General features: G+C 36.9%; 1 pseudogene; it reads left to right on the forward strand.

The window, feature by feature from the left end:
* Window positions 1-19533, forward strand: part of LOC143675821 (DNA-directed RNA polymerase I subunit RPA49 pseudogene) — a 76554-nt pseudogene extending 57021 nt beyond the window's left edge.
* Window positions 19534-20267: the final 734 nt, after the last annotated feature.

A 20267-nucleotide genomic window follows, 5' to 3' on the forward strand; every position in this document is an offset into this window, starting at 1 on the left:
CCATAATCCCAAAACCCTCATTGTCTAAGTAAATGTCAGTGTCTTCCCCCACCACACCCCATATTCTAGTGTCCTCAGGGTAAGGGTTTCAGTTATATTTACACGTCAATTTAGGTAAGAACTAAAACAAGGCTGGTCCTCAAAAGGGATGCAATTGTATACCTAACAGAGGTCTTAGATAGTTCCACAAAATTTAATAGCATTGTAAAGATTGTATATCAGTGCTTGTTTTTATAAGATTGCTTACTTAACAATATTAACTCTAACCAGTCAAAGTTTCTTATTTGTTTGTTTTTATACTCCCCCAAGAATTCAAAAGTCTATTTACTGTAAAAAGTGATAAGAAAGGAAAGTAGCATCACTTGCAAAACACTTTATAAACTTTACTCATTTTTATCTCATTTAAACATTTCCCTGATACCAATCTTGCCCCTTTAAAAGTGTTTCCAAACACACTATAATTCAAATCACCACAAACAGTCAAGAATCTGTACTGGGAAACCATTTCACTCTTTAGGTAGCTACTGTGGCATCACCACAAAAAGGTGACTGGCTGCCTCAATTCCTAAGCAAAATTAAAACAATTCAGAGATATATACAATGCTTCTACAAATGACAAAATAAGAGAAATAGAAAAAAATCAAGTTTCAGCAAATAAGTGATAAAAACATTGCTGTTTATCATTCTTTTTAATTGTCCTGTCATCCAAATGCCACTTTCCATAGGTGGAGAGCTTGGTACACGGGATTGCTTGTGAAACATAGGATGCTCCTCACCGTTCTGTGCCACATAACAGTTTTCATAGAATTGACTGGGACTAAAACTCAATTAATTTATCTTCTTGAGCAAATACAACATTCTAGTCTAGATACAATTTAACAAATGGTACTACCAGAAATATTTCTCATGCTAAAATTGCTGGGCCTAAAGCATAAAAAAAAAATCTGAGAAATAATGTGTTAATATTTGGATATATTAAAAAGACTCTCTGTTAAGCACAAATATTTAATTTTTATGAATAAATTGTATTTAATAAAACTGCCTGATATGGATGATGAAATCCAAAACTGATGCTCATGCTATGACTTCTTCCCATATACCCATATATTCCTTTTAAAATGGGGAGACCAAGATTGCTAATGTTGTTGAGGGCATGATTAGAGAAATGTATCTCGCAAAAAGTTGCTGACAAGGGGCCAAGATGGTGGCTTAGCAATGTGCGCGTTTTACTTCATCCTCCAGAACAACTACTAAATAACCAGAAACAATACAGAACAGCTCCGGGAGCCACGATAGTGACCAGACACACAGCGTACCCCAGTCTGGACTAGCTGGACCGGCTGCAAGTCTCTGGAACAGTGAGTTCCCCAAGCCACGGTGGCCAGCGCCCGACGTCCCTCCCTCACAGGCAGCTTCCCGGAGGGAAAGAAAGGAGACTCTAACAGTAGCAGGGACTGAGTCCAACCAAACAACAATTGTGGCATTAATAAACAAATTCTGACTACTGAAAATAGGCCTCCAGCTCAGGTGAAACTGGTCAAGGCAGAGGTCGCCTATAGGCTAACCGAAAAAGAGGAAAGGGTACGAAACAGGCTTCTGTGGCTATTTCTATGGAGGCTTGGCTGCCTCTGGATTCAGCGGTGGGATTACCCAGGCTGCAACTGCTCCAGGCATATGCAGAAATGGACTGCTTTCAGGGCTGTCTCCCACCTGAGCCTTCCCAAGGGGAGGAGTGAAACACAACTTAGGTGGAATCCCTCTCTCAAGGAATTCAGACCCCAGGGCTTGGCAATTTGAAGCCATTAAAACCAGCCTACAACCTCTCCTCTGTCTCCACCAGGCCCCCAGCAGGGAGAGCCTTCCAAAGTTAAAGAAGCCACATCTTTTGCTGGTGGGACCCACAGACAGACAAGCGCCACATACTGGGCAGGATAGGAAACACAGAGCCCAGAGACTTCACAGGAAAGTCTTTCAATCTGCTGGGTCTCACCCTCAGGGAAAACTGATGCAGATGCCTCCTTCCCCCGATAGGAGGCCAGTTTAGTCCAGGAAAACCCGGCTGGAGCCTGTAATACCTATATAGACCCTCATAAGGGTGGGGAGGGAAAAGGCACCTTACAAGCAGGACAAGAAACAAGAAAACAAGAACTGAAAAATTACCCTCTGTTAAACAAAACTTAAGCTAGAGGCCCAGAAAAAGCTGAACTGAAGGTCAAAGAACAGATAGACAACAAACTCATCTAGTAAGAAAACCCTAGGTAAGATAAGTGAAAGCAATCTCCAGAATAAACTAATTAAGGTAATTAAATGTCTAGACACCAGCAAAAAAAATAACAAATCACACCAGGAAAATTGAAGATATGGCCCAGTCAAAGGAACAAACCAATAGTTCAAATGATATACAGGAGCTGAAACAACTAATTCAGAATATATGAACAGAGATGGAAAACCTCATCAAAAACCAAATCAATGAATTGAGGGAGGACATGAAGAAGGCAAGGAATGAACAAAAAGAAGAAATGGAAAGTCTGAAAAAACAAATCACAGAACTTATGGGAATGAAAGATACATTAGAAGAGATGAAAAAAACAATGGAAACATAAAATGGTAGATTTCAAGAGACAGAGGTTAGGATTAGTGAACTGGAGGATGGAACATCTGAAATCCAAAAAGAAACAGAAACTATAGGGAAAAGAATGGAAAAATATGAGCAGGGACTCAGGGAACTGAATGATAATATGAAGCGCCCAAATATACGTGTTGTGGGTGTCATGGAAGGAGAAGAGAGGGGAAAAGGAGGAGAAAAACTAATGGAAGAAATTATCACTGAAAATTTCCCAACTTTTATGAAAGACCTAAAATTACAGATCCAAGAAGTGCAGCACACCCCAAAGAGAACAGATCCAAATAGAGGTTCTCCAAGACACTTACTAGTCAGAATGTCAGAGGTCAAAGAGAAAGAGAGGATCTTGAAAGCAGCAAGAGAAAAGCAATCCATCACATACAAGGGAAACCCAATAAGACTATGTGTAGATTTCTCAACAGAAACCATGCATGCAAGAAGACAGTGGGATGATATATTTAAATTACTAAAAGAGAAAAACTGCCAACCAAGAATTCTATATCCATCAAAATTGTCCTTCAAAAATGAGGGAGAAATTAAAACATTTTCAGACAAAAAGTCATTGAGAGAATTTGTGACCAAGAGACCAGCTCTGCAAGAAATACTAAAGGGAGCACTAGAGACAGATATGAAAAGACAGAAGAGAGAGGTGTGGAGAAGAGTGTAGAAAGAAGAAAAATTAGATATGACATATAAAATACAAAAGGCAAAATCATAGAGGAAAGTACTACGCAAACAGTAATAACACTAAATGTTAGTGGATTGAAATCCCCAATCAAAAGACATAGACTGGCAGAATGGATTAAAAAACAGGATCCTTCTATATGCTGTCTACAGGAAACACATCTTAGACCCAAAAATAAACATAGGTTGAAAGTGAAAGATTGGGAAAAGATATTTCATGCAAATAACAACCAGAAAAGAGCAGGAGTGGCTATACTAATATCCAACAAATTAGACTTCAAATGTAAAACAGTTAAAAGAGACAAAGAAGGATACTATCTACTAATAAAAGGAACAATTCAACAAGAAGACATAACAATCATAAATATTTATGCACCGAACCAGAATGCCCCAAAATACATGAGGCAAACACTGTAAATACTGAAAAGGGAAATAGACACATCTACCATAATAGCTGGAGACATCAATCCCCCACACTCATCAATGGACAGAGCATCTAGACAGAGAATCAATAAAGAAACGGAGAATTTGAATATTACAATAAATGAGCTAGACTTAACAGACATTTATAGGACATTACACCCCACAACAGCAGGATACACCTTTTTCTCAAGTGCTCATGGATCATTCTCAAAGATAGACCATATGCTGGGTCACAAAGCAAGTCTCAACAAATTTTAAAAGATTGAAATCATACACAACACTTTCTCAGACCATAAAGGAATGAAGTTGGAAATCAATAATAGGCAGAGTGCCAGAAAATTCACAAATACGTGGAGGTTCAAGAACACGCTCTTAAACAACCAGTGGGTCAAGGAAGAAATTACAAGAGAAATCAGTAAATATCTCGAGGCGAATGAAAATGAAAACACAACATATCAAAACTTATGGGACGCAGCAAAGACAGTACTAAGAGGGAAATTTATTGGCCTAAATGCCTATATCAAAAAAGAAGAAAGGGCAAAAATTCGGGAATTAACTGTCCGCTTGGAAGAACTGGAGAAAGAACAGCAAACTAACCCCAAAGCAAGCAAAAGGAAAGAAATAACAAAGATTAGAGCAGAAATAAATGAAATTGAGAACATGAAAACAATAGAGAAAATCAATAAGACGAGAAGTTGGTTCTATGAGAAAATCAATAAGATCGATGGACCCTTAGCAAGATTGACAAAAAGCAGAAGAGAGAGGACACAAATAAATAAGATCAGAAATGGAAGAGGAGACATAACCACTGACCTCACAGAAATAAAGGAGGTAATAACAGGATACTGTGAACAACTTTACGCTAATAAATACAACAATGTAGATGAAATGGACAAGTTCCTAGAAAGGTATGAACAACCAACTTTGACTCAAGAAGAAATAGATGACCTCAACAAACCAATCACAAGTAAAGAAATTGAATCAGTCATTCAAAAGCTTCCCAAAAAGAAAAGTCCAGGACCAGACAGCTTCACATGTGAATTCTACCAAACATTAAGAAAGAATTAATACCAACCCTGCTCAAACTCTTCAAAAAAATTGAAGTGGAGGGAAAGCTACCTAATTCATTCTATGAAGCCAACATCACCCTCATACCAAAACCAGGCAAAGATATTACAAAAAAAGAAAACTACAGACCAATCTCTCTAATGAATATAGATGCAAAAATCCTCAACAAATTCTAGCAAATCGAATCCAGCAACACATTAAAAGAATTATACACCATGATCAAGTAGGATTCATCCCAGGTATGCAAGGATGGTTCAACATAAGAAAATCAATTAATGTAATACACCATATCAACAAATCAAAGCAGAAACATCACATGATCATCTCAATTGATGCAGAGAAGGCATTTGACAAGATTCAACATCCTTTCCTGTTGAAAACACTTCAAGGGATAGGAATACAAGGGAACTTCCTTAAAATGATAAAGGGAATATATGAAAAACCCACAGCTAATATCATCCTCAATGGGGAAAAATTGAAAATTTCCCCCTAAGATCAGAAACAAAACAAGGATGTCCACTATCACCACTGTTATTCAACATCGTGTTGGACGTTCTAGCCAGAGCAATTAGACAAGAAAAAGAAACACAAGGCATCAAAATTGGAAAGGAAGAAGTAAAACTATCACTGTTTGCAGATGATATGATACCATGCATCGAAAACCCTGAAAAATCCACAGCAAAACTACTAGAGCTAATAAACAAGTACAGCAAAGTGGTAGGGTACAAGATCAACATTCAAAAATCTTTAGTGTTTCTATACACTAGCAATGAACAAGCTGAGGGGGAAATCAAGAAACGAATTCCATTTACAATTGCAACTAAAAGATTAAAATACTTAGGAATAAATTTAACTAAAGAGACAAAAGACCTATACAAAGAAAACTACAAGAAGCTGTTAAAAGAAATCACAGAAGACCTAAATAGATGGAAGGGCATACCATGTTCATGGATTGTAAGACTAAATATACTTAAGATGTCAATTCTACCTAAATTGATTTACAGATTCAACACAATACCAATCAAAATCCCAGCAACTTACTTTTCAGAAATAGAAAAACCAACAAGCTAATTTATCTGGAAGGGCAGGGTGCCCTGAATTGCTAAAAGTATCTTGAGGGAAAAAAACAAAGCTGGAGGTCTCACGGTGCCTGACTTTAAGGCATATTATGAAGCCACAGTGGTCAAAAAGCATGGTACTGGCATAAAGATAGATATATTGACCAATGGAATCAAACAGAGTGCTCAGATATACACCCTCTCATCTATGGACATTTGATCTTTGATAAGGCAGTCAAGCCAACTCATTTGGGACAGAACAGTCTCTTGAATAAATGGGGCCTAGAAAACTGAATATCCATATGCAAAAGAATGAAAGAGGACCTGTATCTCACACCCTATACAAAAGTTAACTCAAAATGGATCAAAGATCTAAACATTAGGTCTAAGACCATACAACAGTTAGAGGAAAATGTAGGGAGATATCTTATGAATCTTATAATTAGAGGCAGTTTTATGGACCTTACACCTAAAGCAAGAGCACTAAAGAAAGAAAGAAAGAAATGGGAGCTCCTCAAAATTAAGCACTTTTGTGCATCAAAGAACTTCATCAAGAAAGTAAAAAGTCAGCCTACACAATGGGAGACAATATTTGGAAATGACATATCAGATGAAGGTCTAGTATCCAGAATTTATAAAGAGATTGTTCAACTCAACAACAAAAAGACAGCCAATCCAATTACAAAATGGGAAAAAGACTTGAACAGACACCTACCAGAAGAGGAAATACAAATGGCCAAAAGGCACATGAAGAGATGCTCAATGTCCCTGGCCATTAGAGAAATGCAAATCAAAACCACAATGAGATATCATCTCACACCCACCAGAATGGCCATTATCAACAAAACAGAAAATGACAAGTGCTGGAGAGGATGCGGAGAAAGAGGCACACTTATCCACTGTTGGTGGGAATGTCAAATGTTGCAACCACTGTGGAATGCAGTTTGGCAGTTCCTCAAAAAGCTGAATATAGAATTGCCATATGACCCAGCAATACCATTGCTAGGTATCTACTCAGAGGACTTAAGGGCAAAGACACAAACGGACATTTGCACACCAATGTATATAGCAGCATTATTTGCAATTGCAAGGAGATGGAAACAGCCAAAATGTACATCAACAGACGAGTGGCTAAACAAACTGTGGTATATACATACGATGGAATATTATGCAGCTCTAAGACAGAATAAATTATGAAGTATGTAACAACATGGATGGACCTAGAGAACATTATGCTGAGTGAGACTAGCCAAAAACTAAAGGACAAATACTGTATGGTCTCACTGATATGAACCGATATTAGTGAATAAACTTGGAATATGTTGTTGGTAACAGAGACCATCAGGAGATAGAAATAGGGTAAGGTAGTGGGTAATTGGAGCTGAAGGGATACGGACTGTGCAACAGGACTGGAAACAAAAACTCAGAAATGGACAGCACAATACTACCTAACTGTAATGCAATTATGTTAAAACACTGAATGAAGCTGCATGTGAGAATGATAGAGGGAGGAGGGCTGGGGACATAAATGAAATCAGAAAGAAAGATGTTAAAGATCGAGATGGTATAATCTAGGTATGCCTAGAGTGTATAATAATAGTGAAATCTACAATGTACACATTTTAAAAATGTTTTGGCATGAGGAAGAACAAAGGAATGTCATTATTGCAGGGTGCTGGAAATAGATGATAATTAATACTTTAAAATGTCACCTTATGTGTGAGACTAAAGCAAAAAATGTTTATTTGTTACAAAATTTATATTTTGACTAGAGCATTTCCTAATATAACTCATGTAGATAGTTTGATTGAATGTCATAAGTACTTGGAATCTCAGGTAGCACATGAGATTTTGTTGGTTTGTCCAGAGTGATGCCCCGATGAATCCCAGAATGATCTGATCAGTGACTGGAAAAGCACTTGCAAGCCCCCTTCGGGGAATGGTGAGAGTGGGGAGAAATTCAACTTTCCCAAGTTGAATTCTTGATATTCTCATGAGCAGTGTGGACAACCAAAGCTATAGGCTGAGCCCCCAGTCTTGGGGTTTGTTCACATGAAACTTAACTCCACAAAGGATAGGTCAAGTCTACTTAAAATTTAGGCCTAAGAGTCACCCCCAAGAGAGCCTCTTTTGTTGCTCAGATGTGGCCTCTCTCTCCAGCCAATATGATGAGCAGTCTCACCACCCTCACCCACTCTGCGTGGGACATGACTCCCAGGGGTGTGAACCTTCCTGGCAATGTGGGACAAAGATCCTGGAATGAGCTGAGACTCAGCATCAAAGGACTGAGAAAAACCCTAGAATGAGCTGAGAATTAACATCAAGGGATTGAGAGAATCTTCTCGACCAAAAGGAGGAAGAGTGAAATGAGACAAAGTGTCAATGGCTGAGAGATTCCTAACAGAGTGGAGAGGTTATCCTGGAGGTTATTCTTATGCATTAAGTAGATATCACCTTTTTGTTCAAGATGAAGTGGAGAGGCTGGAGGGAATTGCCTGAAAATGTAGTGCTGTGTTCCAGTAGCCATGTTTCTTGATGATGATTGAACAATGATATAGCTTTCACAATGAGACTCTGCGAATGTGAAAACCTTGTGTCTGATGCTCCTTTTAGCTACTATATCAACAGAAGAGTAGAACATATGGAATAAAAATAAATAATAGGTGGAACAAATGTTAAAATAAATTCAGTTTGAAATAGTGGTAAATGAAAGCGAGGGGTAAGGGGTATGGTACATATAGTTTTTTTTTCTCTGTTATCATTTTATTTCTTTTTCTGTTGTCCTTTTATTTCTTTTTCTAAATCGATGCAAATGTACTAAGAAATGATGAATATGCAACTATGTGATGATATTAAGAATTACTGATTGTATATGTAGAATGGAATGATATCTAAATGTTTTGTTTGTTAATTTTTTTTAATTAATAAAAAAATGTTAAAAAAAAAAGTTGCTGACAACCATACTTCCTAGGCCTGTACTAGGTGAGATACCATTAAACAAACAAACAAGAAATCTCTTATATTTATTTCTTCATTCATTCAAACAACATGTATGAGCACTATTATATGTTGGGCATGGTCTAAATATAAATACAATCAAGATTGAAATTATCAAATTCCAGCCCTCAAGAATGTCACAAGGAATGAATGAATGGCTACAATATAATGTGGGCTGCAAAAAGGAATGATCAATTAAGTTTGGGTATTGACAAGTATTTTGCAGAAGAGGTGGTATAAGAGCTGAACCCTCCAGGACAATTTTCCAGGGAAAAAAAAACAGGAAGGAAAGACAGCTACGAGCAAGGGCCATGGAGTTTGTCACAACATTATGGTGAGAGCAAATATCATTAAGAGAATTGTTAGAAAAATCTGTCTTTAGAATGATTCAAATAAGCTACTTAGGCACTTGACTTCCTCATCCTTTCTGATGTGAAGGGCTTCCTTTCTACTGTCAGAAGCAAGGATGCTGAAGTAGATTAATCAGGTTTATAGTAACAGAGATTTGGAGGACACTCTGTGTGACTTCCTAAAATAAATTGGCAGCACAATATAAAGCTCCAAACACTTCAGAAAAGCCTATCTATTCAGTTACCATCAGCTGTCAATCTCCAACCTCTCAGTGTTAACTGTTTGCAATTCTACTCACAGGTTGCACTTGACAATGACTCTTTCGTGGGGCAAAAACATACATAGCACAAGTACACCCACACACACAGAATGCGGAGAGACCCATTCTTAGAGCACCACTTTCCTTACTAATGTCATAAAATGATTTAGTTGGAAATCTTCCTTTTACTTGAGCCACCTAAATGGGGTTTTCATAGGTCAAGCACTCAGAATCATTCAAATTAAAAGGGGCTTCTACTCAAAGTTAGAGTTTTCCATTCCACCATATGGGGTAGTCTCCTTCTCACTTGATATGCCTAATAACCTGAGGTGGCAGGTGTCATTAACACATTAAACTGCCAGATTCATTTCTTTGTTTCATTAGATTTTGCCTTGAGAATTCTAACTGTATTATCCCGTAATATGTAAAAGAGATTTGTAGTCAAATGTGTTTGTAAGACTTTGGTTTCAACACTGATAAACAAGTTAACTCTACCACAGAAATTTTAGAGCCTTTACTGTGTTAATATGCTATAATGAATTATGAATCTTTTTGAATGGAACATATATGATAATATACAGTGTTTCCCAAATACACATGATTCCCCTTTTAGGCAGAGAAATTGGGTAGGCTAATTTTACTTAGGAGCAGATACTGGGAAAGATTTCACTGTGCTCCTCTTAACTTTATCTCCAATTATTACCAACATGAGCCTCACGTAAATTAGCACTAAAGCTCAGTTGTGTTAAAAAATCTCCACATTGTAGGCAGGCCATGGTGACTCAGCAGGCAGAGTTCTTGCCTGCCATGCCAAAGATCTGGGTTCAATTCCCAGTGCCTGCCTGTGTAAAAAAAAAAAGAAACAAAATGGTATACAAGATAGAAAACACTTGGTAAGTTATTTCTAAGCAAACTGAATAAAGGATAGAACAAAACTTACTTTTTAAAATTTTGTCGTAAATGAGACATTCTTAGTAAATAATCTCTATCCTCACACTGTTAAAGTCACATCGGTTCAGTGAATGTAAGTCCCTGAGGCAAAAACAATACATGACCATTTTCTCATTCAAGTGCTTGAAACTAACCTACAATAATATAGGCTACTTGAGATCGCTAGTTATTGCTACCAAAGGTAAAATGTAACAGCAAATTAATTTTTCTTAGGGTACAACAATATATTTTTTTACTAAAAGAATACAATCAAATAGAATAAAATTCTAATGTATGTAATTATTAGGCAACTTCATTTTGAGAAAAAAATTACTATTTACTTTGTGGTCTAAAAATGGATATTCTTGATGCGTAAAATTCTAATAAAGAAAAGTTCAATTATTCTTAACTCTTTCATTCCACAATTGTGGAAGCCTTGTAACCACTGCCTTACCTTTGCAACCATATATATGTGTGTAGGTGTGTGGTATGTGGGTGTGCTTGTGTGTATGCACTTGTTTTTACCCTTATCTAAAGTTTATTAGTCATTTTGATAACTAATTCTCAACATACATTCACATCTCACATCATTTCCTATTGAAAGTCATACAAAATAATGAATTTCCTTCTATTTTTCCCCACGGAACTTCTTTATCTATGAGCTAATAATAACCAAGCAATGAGGGATTTTGTTGAATCATTGCAAATAGAATAATTTCTTATAAATGCTTGGCAAACAGGGCAGTGAACCAAAGGCTGGTTGATGGCATTCAAAGTGAAATAGAGTGCTAATAATTACCGAATTGTGGCTTCCTCCCAGTGATGTTGGTTTTTTATTGGATCAGTCCTCCCACAGATAACAAAATATTACAAAAACTATGTGAAGGTGCTGGAGAGGTATCAGAGCAGACAGAAACAGGAGTATGGTTGACAACTGGGAAAAGGGAATAGCACTGTGTGAAGTTCCGTTTTGTGTGACCCTTTACCTGAGGCCAAGCAGTTATTGGTGCCAAGGGGGACAACTGAATTCAGACAGGAAATCCACGCTGTTATTTGCTGCGAAAAATGGAGTAAAGATTTAGTGTGGCTATGGCAATTGGAAAGTAAGGGGAGAAATACAGAAAAGCAAAGAGACAGAAAGGGAAAGTCTCAAATTCTGGATATGAGCTCTGCTGAAGCACTAAACTACACATGTATGGGCCAGACCATAAAACAGCCAAGCTAAGGGTTCAAAGAGCTAAACAGAGACTTTGTTGCTACATATCAGAGGGGAAACAAGGTTTGGAGTTTAGGTTCAGACAAGTTAGCTGCCTGTTAAAACAAAAACAAATTTAAAAAATAAATACTCTTCTGAGGGATATAATAAAATCTAAAATCACTATAATATCTTTGTCCAAGCTTCCAGGATACAACCCAAAAGTACTAGAAAAACAGCAAAACAGAAAAATGGAACCCACATTCAATTTAAAAATGGCAATAAATGATATCAATCTTAAAATGACTTGTGTTTGTAATTAGTGGGCAAGGATTTTGGAACTATGATCAAGAAGTGAAAGAAAATATATTTGTCTTGAATTAACAAAGGAAATTTCTGCAGAGAAATAGAATCTACAAAAGAAAAATCAAATGGAGATACTAGAATTGAAAATTACAATTTCTAAAATGTAAATTAACTATCAGGCTTCACAATAGACAAAAGTAAGAGTCGTATACAGTCTGACAATAGTGCATGAGAAATGATCCAATCTATAGAACAGGAAAAACAATATTAGAAAACAATTAACAAGGTCTTAGGAATTTGTAGAATTATATCAAAAGGTCTACTGTAGGTATAACTGGAGTCACTGGAGAAGAAAGAGTATAAAACAGAAAAAAATATTAGAAGAAAGGGTGGCCAAAGTATTCCCAAATTTGTTTTATAAAATGTACTAATTAAAGAAGTTTAGCAAACCAAAGCATGATGTTTATATAAAAAAAACTGTTCTGATGCACATAGAAAACTGCTATAAATCAAGGATAAAAGGATTTTCATAAAATCACAGAGAAAAATGAGGCATTATGTGAAGTGGAACAATTAGATGCATGTTTGCGGATTTCTCATCAAAATGATGAAAACTCTAAGACATGAAAACATCTGAGAGGAAAATCTTCCAAATAACGAGGACAAAAACAAAAAAATTCAAAATAAAGAATTCTATACCTAGCAAAAACATCATTCAAGAATAAAAATGAATAATTTCAGACAAACAAAAACTAATGAAATTCAATAATAGCAGATTTACAATACAGATAACACTAAAGTAAGATCTTTAGGATGAAGAAATGCCAGCTGGAAACTTCAATATTCAGGAAAAGACAAAGATAACCAGAAATGCCAAATATGTAGGTGAAAAATTTAAAAACAGAAAAGAAATACAAAAATTGAATTAATATTTAAGGAATCTGCTGTACATGGAGAAAGCAGAGTTTTGAGTACTTGAATGGTTTGGGTAGATTTATTCTCTAAATAAATTGATTTATTTATAAATTCATCAGAACATAGTTTGTCTTGATGTCTAATAAAATACAAGGTTTATATTACCTTGTATTAATCTTCTGTTTTTTGACCCAACATTTTCCCTAATGTTACAACCCCATTAACCCTTGAAAAAGAATTAAAATTATTAGGAAGCTCACCTATAGAAAAACCTTCAAGTCATGTCAGAAAATATTCAGGAGGTTGCATTATTATTGAGCCCATATAAAACCCCTTGCTTGAATTTATGTTTAGCCAGGTAGCAAAAGGAAAAATATTCATTTAACTAAAATTTATTTTGTGATAGAACTATATTTTCTTTTATCCTTAATTAAAAGGGCTATGACTGCCATGATTCTGCAAAGCAAACCAAAAATCCTAGTAAATTTTTAAATCTCTTAAGTTTCCCCCCTATTGTTTGGTTTAAATGTACTTGTATTTCTAGTTCTCATTGTTTTTGAAAGGAAATAAATTTGCATTTTAAGGTTGAGAAATATGAATTCAATTTTATAATATTAATGGTATAGATCAGCAGAAACATATAAGAGAAAGAAAAGAATGGTTAATAAAACAGTACTCTTCAAAAACCCAGAAAAACCTTTTTTCTCAACTGGCTTTTGATTACTTGGAAAAGCCTCACAAACTTTTTTTTTCACTTTTTAAATTCAATTTTATTGAGATATAGCCACATACAATACAATACATCCAAAACATATATCAATATGTATTATCACATAGTATTATCACATAGTTTTATAATTCATCACCACAATCAACTTTAAAACATTTCCATTTCCCCCCCCCAAAAAAAAATCCCATACCCATCATCCCCCATTTCAGTTTGCTAAAAGCTACCAAAATGGGGTGGGCCACGGTGGCTCAGCAGGTAAGAGTGCTTGTCTGCAATGCACGAGGACCCGGGTTCGATTCCCGGTGCCTGCCCATGTAAAAGCTGCCAAAATGCAATATACCAGAAATGGGTTGGCTTTTATGAAGGGGATTTAAGTTGCGAGTTATGATTCTGAGGCTGTGAAAATGTCCAAATTAAGGCACCAACAAATGATAACTTCTCAGAGGAAAGGCAACACCCAGGTTCCTCTGTCACGTGGTGACATCTGCTGGTTTTTTTCTCCTGGGTTTCATTGTTTTCAGCTCCTGGTTTCACAGGCCAACTCTCTGAGCTTCTATCTGTTTCCAAGATCTCCAACATCTGTGTCCAGACATCTGCTCTGTCCGTCAGCATTTTTAAGACTACAACAAATGAATTAAGACCCACCTGGGATGAGCAGGATCCCATTTCCATCTAATCAAAAGGGTGCAACCCATAACTGGGTGGGCTGCATCTCCATGGAAACAACCTAATCAAAAGATCCCACCTAAACCATAGGTCTGCCCCCACATAAATTAGGAATAAAAGAACATGGCTTTTCTGGGGTACATACGAGTTTCAAACCAGCATATTCTACTCTCAAATCCCCCAAAAGACATGTTCTTTTCATATACAAAATACATTCATTCCATCACAATATTTCAAAAGTCTCAAATCATTTCTGTAATAGCATAAATACAACAAAATAAAAAATAGTAAAAAAATCTCATCGAAATCATATGAACAGCATGGTCTGTTCAAAGACAAAAGTTCTCCTCTGGCTTTGGACCTATAAAATTCAGAACAAATTATCTGCTTCCAAACAATCCAGGCCTTTCCTATTCATCTCACAATTCTTCCAGAATCTTCCCCTTATCCATGTAAAAAGCCATTCCAAGATGTTTGGTATTTGCAAATCATAGCACCCCACTTCTCCGGTACCAAAATCTATTTCAATTTGCTAATGCTGCAGGAATACTATATACCAGAAATGGATCAGTCTTTTACAAAGAGGACTTATTAGGTTACAAATATACAAAGAAGGGCAGTCATAGGATACATTTTCTCATTTATGTAGGGTAATTCTGGAAGTAAAACAGGGGTCAAAGGCCCCAAATGGTTCCTAAAACCTGCAGGGCAAACTCCATTAGATTCCAAAGTCTGAGAGTCATTTATCTTTGGGACTTGAAAGAGTGGCAGTCCCACCCTTTCCAAGGGCTTATATAGCAGCCCTGTTCTCTCCAAATATTGGAATGAGGGATGCAACATTAGAGAGCAGTGGGGAGACCAGCTTTTTCTTGGCTCCTCTCTCTCCAAGCACTGGGGCAGCATCCAGATTCTCTGCCATGTATGGAGCATGTAGTCAAACCCTCAGAACAATGGGACAGGCTCCCCCCAGTCCCCAGGAAATGTTCTTCATGCTCTCTGAGGTCTTAGGCAGCAAAATTCTTCCTGAGCAATAAATCAGAAGGTCCAACTCTCTGCTTCTGAGGTCAACTCCCTTCTTCACATCCAAGGATGGGTCTGCTGTCATGGCTTCAACTCTCCTGGCTCCAGACTTTAGCTTCCATGGTTCTGCCTTTGAGGTCATTTTTCCTTCACTGTGTCCCTCCTCTGCCCCTTTTATCCAGACTGACAGTGGTTCTATTTATACAGATAATGAAAAACAAAATTGTAGCATGTAGGATACAGGGATCAAAGCCATCAGATAGTAGGACTTTCCACAAATCCTTTCTGAATAACTCCATGTCCAATCCTGGCTTTTTCTGAAATGGCTGACCGGTTCCATGTTTGGTTAAATCCTCTTATGGGGCATTATTCTCTGGGGGTCTCACATCCAAAAGCTCAAAGTTTTCCAAACCTCAGTTTCTGGTTTGTTTGTACCCAAGATTTCAGTTCCCAGCTTTTGCCTTTCCTGTCACATTTTACTTTAAGCTGCAAGAAGAAACCAGGCTGCAATTGCCACATTTAGTTTGGAAATTTCCTCAGCTAGATATCCAAGCTTGTTACCTTCCAATTTTACTTTCCATCTAACACCAGGACTCAATTTTGCCAAATTCTCTGCCACTTAAAAACAAGGATCACCTTCCTTACAGTTTGCAATGACACATTCATCATTTCTGCCTAAGGCTTTATTGGAAGAACTTTTAGAGTCCATATGTCTATGGACCAGTCTCTTCAAAGCAATCCAAGCCTTTCCTATTTCTTCTTCTCAGAATTCTTCCAGAATTTTCCTCTTACCCATGTGAAAAGTCTTTTCAACATGTTTGGTATTTATAAACCACAGCACTCCACTTGTCTGGCACCAAAATATGTTTCAGTTTGCTAATGCTGCCAGAATACAATATACCAGAAATGGATTGGCGTTTTTGAAGTGGATTTATTAGGTTACAAACTTACAGTTCTAAGGCCATGAAAACGACCAAATTAAGGCATCAGCAAGACAATATGTTCACTCTAGAAAGGCTGATCACTTCTAGGGTTCTTTGTCATATAGGAAGACATATGGTGATGTCTGGTGTCCCTTTGCTCCCAAGATTCATTACTTTAAGCTCCTGGTTCCAATGGCCTTCTCTCTGAGTTTCTTTGGGCCCTCACTTGAGCTTTTCGAGGGCAAACTCTGGATTTCAGCTTGGAGCTTAGCATCTCCAAGCTTCCGAGTCTTAGTTTCATTCCTCTGCTCTCCATATTGTTTCTTCAAGCATCTTCAAAACCCTGTATCTGAGCTTTCTCCAAAATGTACCCCTTAAAGGACTTCAGTAAGCTAATTAATTAATTCAATTCACCCTTGAATTGGTGGCTCATATCTCCATGAAGACTGTCTAATCAGGAGGTCCCACCATGGGTTTGCACCCACAAGACTGGATTAGAATGAAGAGAACATGTCTTTCCTGGGGTACATAACAGTTTAAAACCAGCACAACACCCTATTGCTGACCCTTAGAATTGGTGTGATACATTTATCACTGTTGATGAAAGAATATTAAAATATCACTGGTAACTATAGTTTGCAATAGGTACATTCTCCCACGTTGTACTCTAATATTCACTCCTTGTAAGAGTGACATACTTGTTCTAGTTTGTGAAATAACATTTTTATACTTGAACTGTTAATCACAGTCATCATATGTTTACATACAATACTGACTATATGTATTGTAAAACACACAAGCCCATGCTTTAACCTCTAGCTTTCCTTCTAGTGACACATGCACCTTTCAACCACAATCACACATAATTCAATACTGTTAATTACACTCACCATAATATGCTACCATCACCGCTTGCATCTCCAAACATTTAAATTCAAACTAGTTAAAGATTCTGCACATATTAAGTATCTGTTCCCAATTCCCTAGCCTCATTTTATCTCCTGGTAAATTATATTCTAGATTTTATCTTTATGAGTTCATATATTATAATTAGTTCATATTAGTGAGATCATACAATATTTGTGCTTTTGTGTTTGACTTATTTCACTCTACATAATGTCCTCAAGGTTCATCCATGCGGTCAGGTCCTTCAGAATGTCATTCCTTCTTTTTTTTTTTAGCTGATTACCTTCAGTTTATTATTGGCTTTTTGGCTACAGTAGTACATTAGGATTTTTGCAACTTTATTTATTAAGATATGTTCACATACCATATAATCATTCATGTATATAATCAATGACTCACAGTATTATCATATAGTTGTGCATTCATTACCAGTCAGTTTTAGATCATTTTCATCACTTCAAAGAAAAAAAAGTAAAAAACAAATCCCCAAATATCCTATACTCCTTAACCTCCCATAATTTATTTCATTTTTTGTCTTTATTTTCTTACTTATCTGCCCATACATGGGATAAAGGGAATGTCAGTCACACGGTTTTCACAATCACATGGTCACACCTTTAAAGCTATATAGATATACAATCATCTTTAAGAATCAAGGCTACTGGCTTAGAGTTCAACAGTTTCAGGTATTTCCTTCCAACTATTCTAATACATTAGAAACTAAAATAGGAATATGTATATATAATGCATAAGAATAACCTCCAGAATGGCCTCTCAACTCTATTCAAAATCTCTCATTCACTGAAATTTTATTTTGTTTCATTTCTTTTCCCTCTTTTGGTCAAGAAGGCTTTCTCAATCCCACAATGTCAGGGCCAGGATAAACTTCAAGTCATGTACCACACTGCCAGGGAGATTTATACTCCTGGGAAACATGTCCCATGTAGTGGGGAGGTAGTGAGTTTAGTTGCAGAGTTGGCTTTGAGAAAGAGGCCATATCTGAGCAACAAAGGAGGTTCTCTGGGGTGACTCTTAGGCACAATTATAAGCAGGTTTAGCTTCTCCTTTGCAGGAATAAGTTTATAATCAAGGGCTTGGCTTATTAATTTGGGAGTTCCTAATGCTTATAAGAATATCAAGAATTCCCCAGGTGGAGAAGTTTAACATTTCCATGTTTTTCTCTAGTCCTTCAAGGGGACATTACAAATAGTTTTATTTTCTGCCCATATTACTCTGCCCAAATTACTCAGGGTATTACATTAACCTGTACAAAGTAACAAGATCTCATTCCCTATTCACGGTTTCACGTAATTATGTCATTTGAATAAAGTTACCGTAAAGGCTAAATTAGAGAGTGCCACAGAAAATACAAATTTTGTATCAATTAACATCCCTTCTTTTGGTCTTCAGTACAGAAGTTGAAGTTTTAAAATATAGTCAATATTGGCAGAGTAGATGGGGTCCCCTGTAAAGCTATATGTATAGCCTAGGGATTGCCTAGGCTATGCAGCCCTGAGGATGGGATGCAGGTCCATGCCTGGCTGTAAACTCAACCACTTAGCAATTACAGAATCTTTGGCATGCATCTTAACCTGTTTAAGTTCTCCATTTTCTGAACTGAAAAGAGATGATGCTAGTAATTCCTGTCTTACCTCCTTAATAGGTTACCCTGAGGCTCAAATGAGGGAATGAATATGAAAGATCTTTGAACTATAAATTTAAGGAAGTAGAATCCCCTGCCTCAGGAACAGGACAACCTCTAAAGCAAATGATTGACTAAATTTAAAAAAAGGAAAAAACAAAGCAAAACTGGGAAACTTTCAAGGGGATGAGGGAAGAGCTAGTTGATTATTTCCATTTTGCTTGAATTTTATGTTCTTGACCTACAACTAGTCTTTCCCTTGCGTATTAAGCTTTTCAGAGTCCATCTAAAGCTTTCAAGAACATCAAATCAGAAGAAACACTGAAGATGATTGAAGAGAACAGCCACTGCTCCATTTTCATAGAAGCATTGAAGTCTTTGCTATCAAATAAGGAAAGCCAAGATTGCCAGGCCCAATGTACATGGTTTCTAGACACACTCATCAAATTTTGAGCTCAGAAAGCTATTAAGCAGAAAAATGCCAAATAAATACCAAACTCCTAAAGCATTTTACCTGCTTGACTTACAACAATGGCAGTATACAAAACTTAATTTCAGAATCAGTGAAGGCAAAGGTCACTGCCCATGTAATCATACAGGCCTTGCACATAAACGACTTCCAGATTGAACTGGCAGTGGGAAGTCTTCAAAACATACTTGAAGCTCAGTAAGAAAAGAATAACCAAGATAACAAAAGCATTGAGGCTGAAAATACCTAAAAGAAGGGTGGCACTGGCACCTGGCAGGGAAGAGGATCACAGACTGGGCTCCCTGTCTATCCCACTGCTTCCAGCTCAGACCACAGACTGTCAGTCAAAGTAGAGGAGAATTACCTAGATATGTGCTCTTCACAGAGAGCATTTTGGCCATGTGGTAGCCCACTGTTTCTCTTCATTTCCATTTTTACTTTTAAAAAGAAAGGAAAAATGATGTTTTGCTTTGGTGTGCCTATGAAGCCAGTAGCCAGCATCTCAGCTGTGGTTGTCTTAAACAGAAATATAAAGTGATGGCCAGATCAGGAAAAAAAAATGCAGTCAATATCATCCTTTACCCTGTATACTGATTTATCTTAGTCCTAACCAATCAGCTTCATATCTCTAATTGAAGTCTGATCTCTTTTTCACCTTAATAGATGCTGTGTGAATAATGTTGACTTTCAGAGCAGCAGAACTCTAACTCTGAGTCTCAGGTATCATACAGACACCCAAAGTTCCAGAGAATGACAAGGTTATACACAAAGAGCTCAGCATCTCAGAATTTAGAAATAAGTTACAACTCAGGAACAAGGTATGACTGCTGTAACAGCTTACAATCTAGGAACCTTTGCAATAAGCCTTATTGAACGTTCTATACTCCTTAATTGTCATTTACCAAATCTCTGCCCAAGTTCTCTCCCCTGATTACTTATGCTCTTGAATTCAATTCTAAGAGTTTGCACATTATACTTAATCAATATTAATGAGGCCTTACAATATTTATCTTTCCAATTCTGGCTTATTTCACTCAACATAATGTCCTCAAATTTCATTCACCTAGTTGCATGTCTCAAAACTTCATCCCTTCTTGCAGCC

Source organism: Tamandua tetradactyla, chromosome 3 (genome assembly GCF_023851605.1).
Source record: "Tamandua tetradactyla isolate mTamTet1 chromosome 3, mTamTet1.pri, whole genome shotgun sequence".
Taxonomy (NCBI): Eukaryota; Metazoa; Chordata; class Mammalia; order Pilosa; family Myrmecophagidae; genus Tamandua; species Tamandua tetradactyla.